The sequence below is a fragment of the Hordeum vulgare genome, chromosome 6H, assembly GCF_904849725.1.
Source record: "Hordeum vulgare subsp. vulgare chromosome 6H, MorexV3_pseudomolecules_assembly, whole genome shotgun sequence".
Taxonomy (NCBI): domain Eukaryota; kingdom Viridiplantae; phylum Streptophyta; class Magnoliopsida; order Poales; family Poaceae; genus Hordeum; species Hordeum vulgare.
This window is the reverse complement of record NC_058523.1, coordinates 372,167,528-372,176,920: the sequence shown is the minus strand read 5'-3', so window position 1 is coordinate 372,176,920 and position 9,393 is coordinate 372,167,528. Positions and strand designations below refer to the sequence as shown.

Below are 9,393 nucleotides of genomic sequence, written 5' to 3'. Positions count from 1 at the left end.
TCCGAGTGCATCGGTCACAATGACTCTCTTGCGTGACAACACTAGAGCTATTGCCATTGTCAAGGAGCCCAGGTTTCACAAGAAGACCAAGCACATCAAGGGCCGCTTCAACTCCAATCGAGGATACATCCAGGATGGAGATATAGACATTTGTAAAGTACATACGGAAATGAATGTCGCAGATCCGTTGAGTAAACCTCTTCCACGAGCGAAACATGATGAGCACCAGAACTCTATGGGTGTTCGATACATCACAATGTAAATAGATTATTGTCTCTAGTGCAAGTGAGAGACTGTTGGAAATATGCCCTAGAGGCAATAATAATGTGGTTATTATTATTTTTCATAGTTCATGATAATTGTCTATTATTCATGCTATAATTGTATTAACCAGAAACCGTAATACATGTGTGAATACATAGACCACAACATGTTCCTAGTGAGCCTCTAGTTGGCTAGCTCGTTGATCAATAGATGGTTATGGTTTCCTGATCATGGACACTGGATGTCATTGATAAGAGGATCACATCGTTAGGAGAATGATATTATGGACAAGACTCAATCCTAAGCATAGCACAAGATCGTGTAGTTCGTGTGCTAAAGCTTTTCTAATGTCAAGTATCATTTCCTTAGACAATGAGATTGTGCAACTTCCAGATACCATAGGAGTGCTTTGGGTGTATCAAAAGTCACAACATAACTGGGTGATTATAAAGGTGCACTACAGGTACCTCTGAAAGTGTCTGTTGGGTTGGTACGAATCGAGACTGGGATTTGTCACTCCATGTGATGGAGACGTATCTCTAGGCCCACTCGGTAATGCATCATCATAATGAGCTCAATGTGACTAAGGAGTTAGTCACGGGATGATGTTTTACGGAACGAGTAAAGAGACTTGCCCGTAACGAGATTGAACAAGGTATAGGGATACCGACGATCGAATCTCGGGCAAGTGTCATACCGGTAGACAAAGGGAATTCGATTGCGTGAATCCTCGACATCGTGGTTCATCCGATGAGATCATTGTGGAACATGTGGGAGCCAACATGGATATCCAGACCCCTCCGTTGGTTATTGGCCGAAGAGGTGTCTTAGTCATGTCTGCATGTTTCCCGAACCCGTAGGGTCTACACACTTAAGGTTCGATGACGCTAGAGTTGTAATGGGAATAGTATGTGGTTACCGAAGGTTGTTCGGAGTTCCTGAATGGTCCGGAGGTAAAGATTCATATATAGGAAGTGGAGATTTGATTGCCAGAAATGTTTCGGGGATCATTGGTATTGTACCGGGACCACTGGAAGGGTCCCGAGGGTACACCGAGAGGGGTCACAAGCCCCGAAGGGCCACGTGTGCCAAAAGTGGATGGGAAACAGCCCCCATATGGGTTGTTGTGCCACCCACCAAGGCCCAAGGCGCCTAGGGCAGCAAGCCCTAGGGCGTGGTGGCTGCCTTGGGTGGCAAGCCACCCCCTAGGGCGTCGCCCCTCCTCGTCTAGGGCTGGCCACCGCACCACCTAGGGAAACCCTAGGGTGGTCGCCTCCTCTCCCTCCCTCCTATATATAGAGAGGATATTTGGGAGGGCTGCACACCTTGTACACCTCCCCAAGGCGCAGCCCTACCTCTCCCTCTTCTCCTCCTCCGCGGTGCTTGGCGAAGCCCTGCCGGAGAACTACATAGCTCCACCGCCACAACGCCATCATGCTGCCGGAGCTCTCCCTCAACTTTTCCTGTCTCCTTGCTGGATCAAGGTGAAGGAGACGTCACTGGGATGCACGTGTGTTGAACGCGGAGGCGCCGTTGTTTGGTGCTTACATCAGAATATTACGTGATCTGAATCGCTACGAGTACGACTCCATCAACTGCGTTCATAGTAACGCTTCCTTTTAGCGTTCTTCAAAGGTACGAAGATGCTCTACCCCTTGCTAGTTGCTAGCATCTCCTAGATAGATCTTGGTGTGACGTAGGAAATTTTTTGAAATACTACTACGATCCCCAACATTTATCGGGGTCGTCGCCACGTCGGGAGGTCTTGCTGGACTTGTCTTACCTTAACGATATATCTTGTGCATTGGGATTCCGGTGGGACTTTGGGTCTTCTCAGAGTTGAAATTTTCCACTAAGGAATCCAGCGAGATCACGAGTTTCGTGATCGAGGATTTCTATGTGGACTGTGCTAATTTGTGATGGATTAGTTGGAGCACCCCTGCAAGGTTAAATATTTCGGAAAGACGTGCCCGTGGTTATGTGTAAATCTTGGATATTTTGTTAACATCCGGTTCTAGATAACTTGAAGTAACTTAATTAAAGCATGCCAACTGTGTGCGTAACCGTGATTGTTTCCTTGACAGTTCCATTTGTGATCGAGAACACGATGGGGTTATGAATGTCGTAAGTAGGTGTTCAGGATCACTTAGTGATTATTCTTAGTTCACGAACGTCATGCGTAGACCACCATATCTTTACTTCTTGTTCAACATAAGTTAGCCACCATAAATGCTTAGGTTGCTGCTAACTGAAACACATACCCCAACCTTACCTAATAACTTAGTTAGATTCGATACCAAGGTCCTCAGATTGCTGAGTCCTTGTGGCTCACAGATTACTACAACCACCCACAGGTATAGGTACCCCAGATACACATGCTTCTGAGGATACCCTACTGAAGTGGGAGTTTGACGAGGACAGTGGCAGGCTGTACGTGACGTATCCCGAGGACTAGAGGCACTATGTCGTGATTGTGGACCTAGCAAGGTGGGATAGCATAACTTTTGTCGTTTATCTTGTCCGTATTCGGACCCTGTTTTCTATATGAATAATGAATGATTGTGTGGAATTGTAATTTAGCTTGTGGCGAGTGTAAGCCGAATCTTATTACTCTTTCATCTATTATGTAATGCAATGTTTATCCTGCTTGCGAAACGTTTAGATGCGACTCTTTCCCCTTTGGAGGCCTCACCCCCAAATAAGGAAAGTGTCGCATCTTAGTCATTACAACCGGCGTGCTTCTCAACCTCATGTGCCCGAGCTGCGTCGTGGTGGGCTGGAGCATCGAGGAGATGGAAACAATGATGGGAGGTGTTGCGCGCAGTCGACGTTTCGCAAGCCATGTTGTTCCTCATCTCCAAATATGGTTCGTCAGCGGCCACAACCTTGTCTAGTTGTCTTTGACTTGACACCACCGCCGTCAACTCCGACGCTGCGCATGCAACGATGAAAGACGAGGACACCGTGGTGTGCTGCTGGATGTGCACCACCTCGTCGACGTCTTATTGGTCGTCGTTCTATTCGGGGAGCAGCAACCGTGACGCTGACACAAACACCTGGAATTTCCTTACTTGTCGTACTGGACGATGCGCCCCACCGCCCCTTAGAATCCAGCTTACATCTCATCATTGATAGGGTCATCGCATGGGCGCCGGGAACACCTACGGTCAAGAGGAACGTGATCGTCGTCCCTCGCCGACGAGCAGTAGCCACGACACCTGGAACGGCTGACCTTATCATAATATATAGACGCACAAAGCTAACCTTGCTGTAATAGATGTACTGCCCACCGACGACATCTTATGAAGGGTAGAGCCATTTTCCCGTTGATACTAAGGACTTGCGATCTAAAGTTATAAAATGGTTTATGGAAAGAAAACGTCTAATAGTCGTTTTCCCATAGTGAAACGTTATTAATCAGCCGGTGGACTGCTCACTCGCGTTTGCCACCTTCATCCCTTGCCACACGTCCCACGTGGACACATCAACCGCTCATCTCTATCATTATCCCAACAGCCACACAATATTCCGTTGACCCTTTCATCCCCTACCTCTATCTATCGATCACCTGCCTCCTTCCATGGATCGCATCCCTAGCTCTTCTCCAACAAACACGGTGCCGAACTTCATCACATCGACAGTAGCCACTAGCATCCTTCCCCTGCTGCAAAAACGCGGGTGATGCATGGTGCACGGGGTACTCCCACCGTTGCACATGTCAGTGTTCTTGCAAATTGTCGCAACAACAGTCTTGTTGCAGGAATAAATAGAAGAGGCTGCAGATTTTGGGTCATGCTGCAATGGAGGTTTTGCAACAGGGGTCTTATTGTAGAAAAATAGGAAAAAGGAATTATTGTAAGGAGGGTATTGTTGTAGAAAATATATAAGATATTTATTTGCAACATGAGTCTTGTTGCAGAAAATTAGAGAAGATAAGAGTTTGTAACAGAGGTCTTGTTGCAGAAATTAGAGAAGAATTTTTTTATAATACGAACCTTGTTACCAAAAATTACATAAGAAAAGGTTTTGCAACAAGGACATTGTTGCAGGAAATTAAGAAAGAAGGATGATGAAGAAGAATGAATGGCTCGCTTCGTATAATTGGACGAATCTCCCCTAATAATAAAGCGCGGAGCGCTTCTGTCGTCTGTTGCAGTTATTTTACAAAAAAACCCCTCGATTTTTCAGTATTCAACCCGCAGTCCTTTTTGAGTCAAAAAACGAATCATTTTTTGCATTTTACAGAAAACCCCTTTATGTTCTCCACCACCGTTCCCTTATCCGTGCGCGTTCTCCACCATAGGGGGCGGCTGGCCGCGGCGGGGGAGCTGGGCCACGCGCGGGAGGCCGTGCGCTGGCGCACGCCCGCCCCTACGTGCTCTACGTCAACGTCGGCGACGGTGACTCGGACCACGCGGGCGAGGGATGCAGCGCGCCAGAAGGCCCTGGTGGCCGGGTCGTCTAGGACGCGGCGCACGCCCCATGGCACGCGGAAGGCGCACGCCACGCCTTCGACCCCGACCGCCGCTGCTGGCTCCGCCTCCCCTTCACCTCCTTCCTCCCCCACCAGGCCTTCTCCCCCGTCGCCTCCTCCGGCTCCCTCCTCTACCTCTGGATCGAGACCGGCCCACCCCCCGCGCCTCTCCCTTCCTCCTCCTCCTCAACGTCGTCGCCCGCAGCCAGCGCAGCCCACCCGCCCAAGGCGCTCGCCGTCTGCAACTCGCTGGCGGGTACCTACCGCCTGCTGACTTCGCCATGGACAGCACTGCCCCGAACTCTTCTTCCGCCGCCGTCGTCGCCGTCGCCGCCGCGGCCGCGGCCGCTTCCGGTAACAGTGTACAAGGGGGAGCGGGAGGGGACTCGTCGAAGCAGAACCTGGCGCAGGTCACGGGCTTGATCCAAAAGACCCTGGGCCTGCTCCACCAGCTCAACCTCAATGTCTCCTCCTTCAGCTCCTCGTCCCAGCTCCCCCTCCTCCAGCACCTGTAAGCTCCCTCGCTTCCCCGCACCACCCGCGGCAGACCTCCCCGGCGACCCCCTTTTAATCCCGTAGCTTTTCTGCGTGCGCGGATCCCTTAGGGTTTGGTGTGTTGTATGGTGCAGGAACGCGCTCGTGGCGGAGCTCGACACGATGCAGAAGCTCGCCGACGGGTGCAACATCCTTTAGTCTCTTCTCTTTCTCTGTCGCTCATTGCTGTTGACCCTCTCGCCTGAACTGTGTGTGTTCTTGATTGTTGCTTGCGTTGTTAGTTTGATTGATGATGGGAAGAACCCCGATGAGTTCACCAGGGACGTGCTCAACAGCTGCATCGCCAAGAACCAGATCACCAAGGGCAGGACCGATGCTTTCAAGGTAAGTATGGCTTGCATCGTTGTTAAGTGTGGACAAGTTCGTCTGTGAACCAATCGTACCCATAGATATGCTCGATACAGTGTGTAGTATTTTAGGACACAGTGGATGAAGATTAGCGACACTGACAAAGCTTGTTGATCTCTTTCGAGTGGAACTTTTTGATGAAAACATAACTGGTATTACTGCCAGGGAAGTCTTCTTTTCATATAAGTCGACATTGGTGTAGTTTGAAGGGGATACATTGTGTTGGCCATGTGAAAAGGAACCAGCATAGCCCTGTCACTCATATAGTTGCATCCAAACTACAATCACGGGAATCCATCTCTGTTTTCATGAATTAAATTCCATTATGCAATTCAGTTGCACTATGACAACTTATTCTCAGGAAAAACAGAATCACCCCCTTCCTATCCACCTTAAATTGGTAATGGTGTACAAACTACTGTCAATCAGTTCTTAAGGAGACTTTCCATATTCGAAGCTTTCTGGTGTTCCATGTTACCCCCATTTACTGCCAGTAATCTGCCCTAACTGAATGTGGAATTGTAGGACCAGTGTTCATTGTTGTTGTTGATGCAGATTCCTGTCACTGTATTATCGAGCTTTATAAGAAGGGTAGATGCAATTTTATATCCAATACGTGTATATAATTTATGAAACTGATGTATACCTCAAAATCTAAGGCCTACCATTTTGTAGTGTTCGTTATGATATATTGGTGCACGGATAACCGTGAGTTCAGTTTGTGACAAGACTATCTTGGCTGTGATTAGGAGGGGCTACTTTTCATTTCACCGCCTCGTATCCTCATAGCTACGTTTGTACTACTTCTGATTATGATTCAAGCTGTGCATTCATTTCGCCAAGTTTACCCTGCCATTTTTCTTCTGTGATGTTTTGCTTCCAACTCTAGGCATTGAGTTCGTATGACTTTTGTACACTGATATATGTCCTGAACTCTTGATCAAAATAGACGCAAGAAGCTCGTATAATTGTTTCCTCTACGATTATGATACTTTCTGTCTGTGTTTTATACGATCTTCAAGAGGAGATGGTTCACGATTACAATTGTGAAATAATATTGTCAATATGTTTGTCTTAGAGCCTAAGGAAGCATCTTCTTGAGGAGCTGGAAGAAGCTTTTTCAGACGACGTTGAAGCATACAGGCAGATACGTGCTACTTCTGCTGCTGTAAGTGGAAATACGCCTGCATTCTTAGGATCGGCTGTTCCTTCACATGTTTATCTTCACTGAAAATTTTGTTTAACGCTCATCTTCCAGTCGACCAGTAACAGTGTAGTGATCATATTTTACTACTTTAGCAATCATATGCAGCTCCATGTTTTAGTTATCACATCGCTCAATGCATCTTTCGCCCCCTTCCGGGAGTTGTGAGAGCAAGACCTGTATATATCTATGTTTTGTTGGAACCTGCTACTTAAGCCGATTTTGGTGTCAGGACTTAATCTAGGTGAGGTCAGAATTTACTTTTGTGTTGGTGATACATTCTTTGTAGATTTACACAACTACGGTTTCTTCCTGCTAATTTTTAGCTTTCAGATTGGACTGTTAAATGAGCGTAAAATAATTCTTATTCATTCATTTGTATTTTTCTGCTTTAGCTTCTCATTGACTCATTTTTATCCAGGAGTCAAAGAGGTTGGCTCAGTCCCAAAGTGCTCTTCCTAATGGAGATGCCAAAGTGAAACCTGAGCATTGACAGAAGGACCCAAGTGCAAAGAGCAAGATCTTACTTTATATTTGCTATAGTTTTTCTTAGGAAGGTTTTGTGAACCAACAACTGATATAACCTTGTATTTTCTGCTGCCCCCTCATAGGAGTGATCAATATTTGCTGTGAATTACCTGTATTGAAGTGAATAATTTGTGCCTATGAAACTAGCTACTCAGCTAGATTTGCATGGAATCTTATTTTGAAGGTCTCATCGGGACGATGAAGACGAATCTTCAATTAAATTATTAATCTGTGAGATAAGTCATTTTTAAAATTTAAAAAAACATTTAATACGATGATTTAATCATGAGGTAGAAGATTCTTGCAAGTGCATGAACCGCCGCATGGGAGAGCTGTTATGCGGTGCTTCTCCATAGATTTTTCCCTTTTCTGATATTGTGTGTGTTGTGTATAACAGGTCGTTATGTTTGTTCCAAGCACAAACAGTGCACAAACAGTGCACAAAATTGCAAATGAAACTGTTAATCATAGAAAATCAATTAATTATAATAATAAAAATACAAAGACCGACTTTTATTAAATTTATAGCCCGTTGCAATGCACGGGCATTTGTACTAGTCTATATCTATACCTATACCTACCTAATAATAAAGCGGCTATTGCTTCCGTCGGAAAACCTACCGCGGCATTTTTATAAAATAGCCCCTGTAATTTTTGTTATTCAACCCGCGCTTCATCATTTATCTGGAACGTAAAAGGAAAAAATGATTCACTGCAAAAATTATACCCGTACGCACCGGCTCCTCCCGTCGACCCTGGGCCACCCTGGCCTGTGCCCAGGCCGCCGCCACACCACTCGCCGCCGCGGCCGACCTCAACCGCCACCACCGCCGATCTCAACCCATCCGCCTCCGCGGTCGTACCTCTCCCCGCTTACTGTCCCCGTTGCGGCGCTCGAGCGCATCGCGTCGACCCTCGTCCACCCTGCCCTGTGCCCAGGCCGCTGCCACACCGCTCGTCGCCGCGGCCGACCTCAACCACCACTGTTGTCGATCTCAACCCACCCGCCTCCGCGGCCGACCTCAACCACCATTGTTGTCGATCTCAACCCACCCGCCTCCGCGGCCGTACCTCTGCCCGCTTGCGGCCCCCGTTTCGGCACTCGAGCACAGCTTCTGGATCAAATCAACGCGACAGCTACAATGACTGGGGATGATGCGTCTGCTCGATGCAGAACGGCGGCGGCGCGCGGATAAGGCGCGACGGAGCAAAGTACTTATGGCCAGATAGAGGCGTCTCACCCTTGCTCCCCTCATCGTATCCCCTCCTCCGGCAGGAACTCATCATCTGGTGAGATCCCCTCCCATGCCTCCAACCGTGTGCCAAGCACCGGCAAAAATTTTTGTTTTGTGGGGATTTGTTTGCTGATGAATGAATGTATCATATGTAAGATTGTATTGTTGTAGAGACAGAGAATGGAAAACCACCTTCAGTTTGTCATCTGATCCCACATTCTCTACCCCATGAGTGAAATAAGATAACAGTCCATTGATCAATTCACGTAGCCTCTTTGTTTTTCTTTGCTTGTCCCGCTCAATTTTTCATCATGGTGGAATTAACAATGGACGGGTTGATTTCTCAACAAAATAGGATAGGACTGACTACATTAGTTAGTTAGCTTATTATTTTAATAAATCAAAATGATTATAAAAAAATTAAAAGCGTGTGGTATTTTTTTTCCGTTGCAACGTACGGGCCCTTTTGCTAGTCTTCTTAAATGATCCGTTGATGGACGCGTAGCATGGCCCTTTCCCACATACTTGTTTTTTTTGTTTTTGAAGCTAAGTTTATCTTATCCGGTAATTTGTTAGGCTAACCAAACATGGTTTTAGATGGTTAGGCAACTAAACGTGATTAGCAGAAATACGTTCGGTATAAACTACTTATCCAAACAAAGAAACTCCAACCGTTTCCTCTCTCTAAAATAATCAAAAATAATAATTACCAAACGTTAGTTTTTTAACGTATTACACACGTTAGCATTCATAAAGACGTGCATATATCTATCCCTATAAATACA

General features: G+C 46.7%; 1 pseudogene; it reads left to right on the top strand.

The window, feature by feature from the left end:
- Window positions 1–5,019: 5,019 nt before the first annotated feature.
- Window positions 5,020–7,338, top strand: LOC123406379 (annotated as a pseudogene).
- Window positions 7,339–9,393: the final 2,055 nt, after the last annotated feature.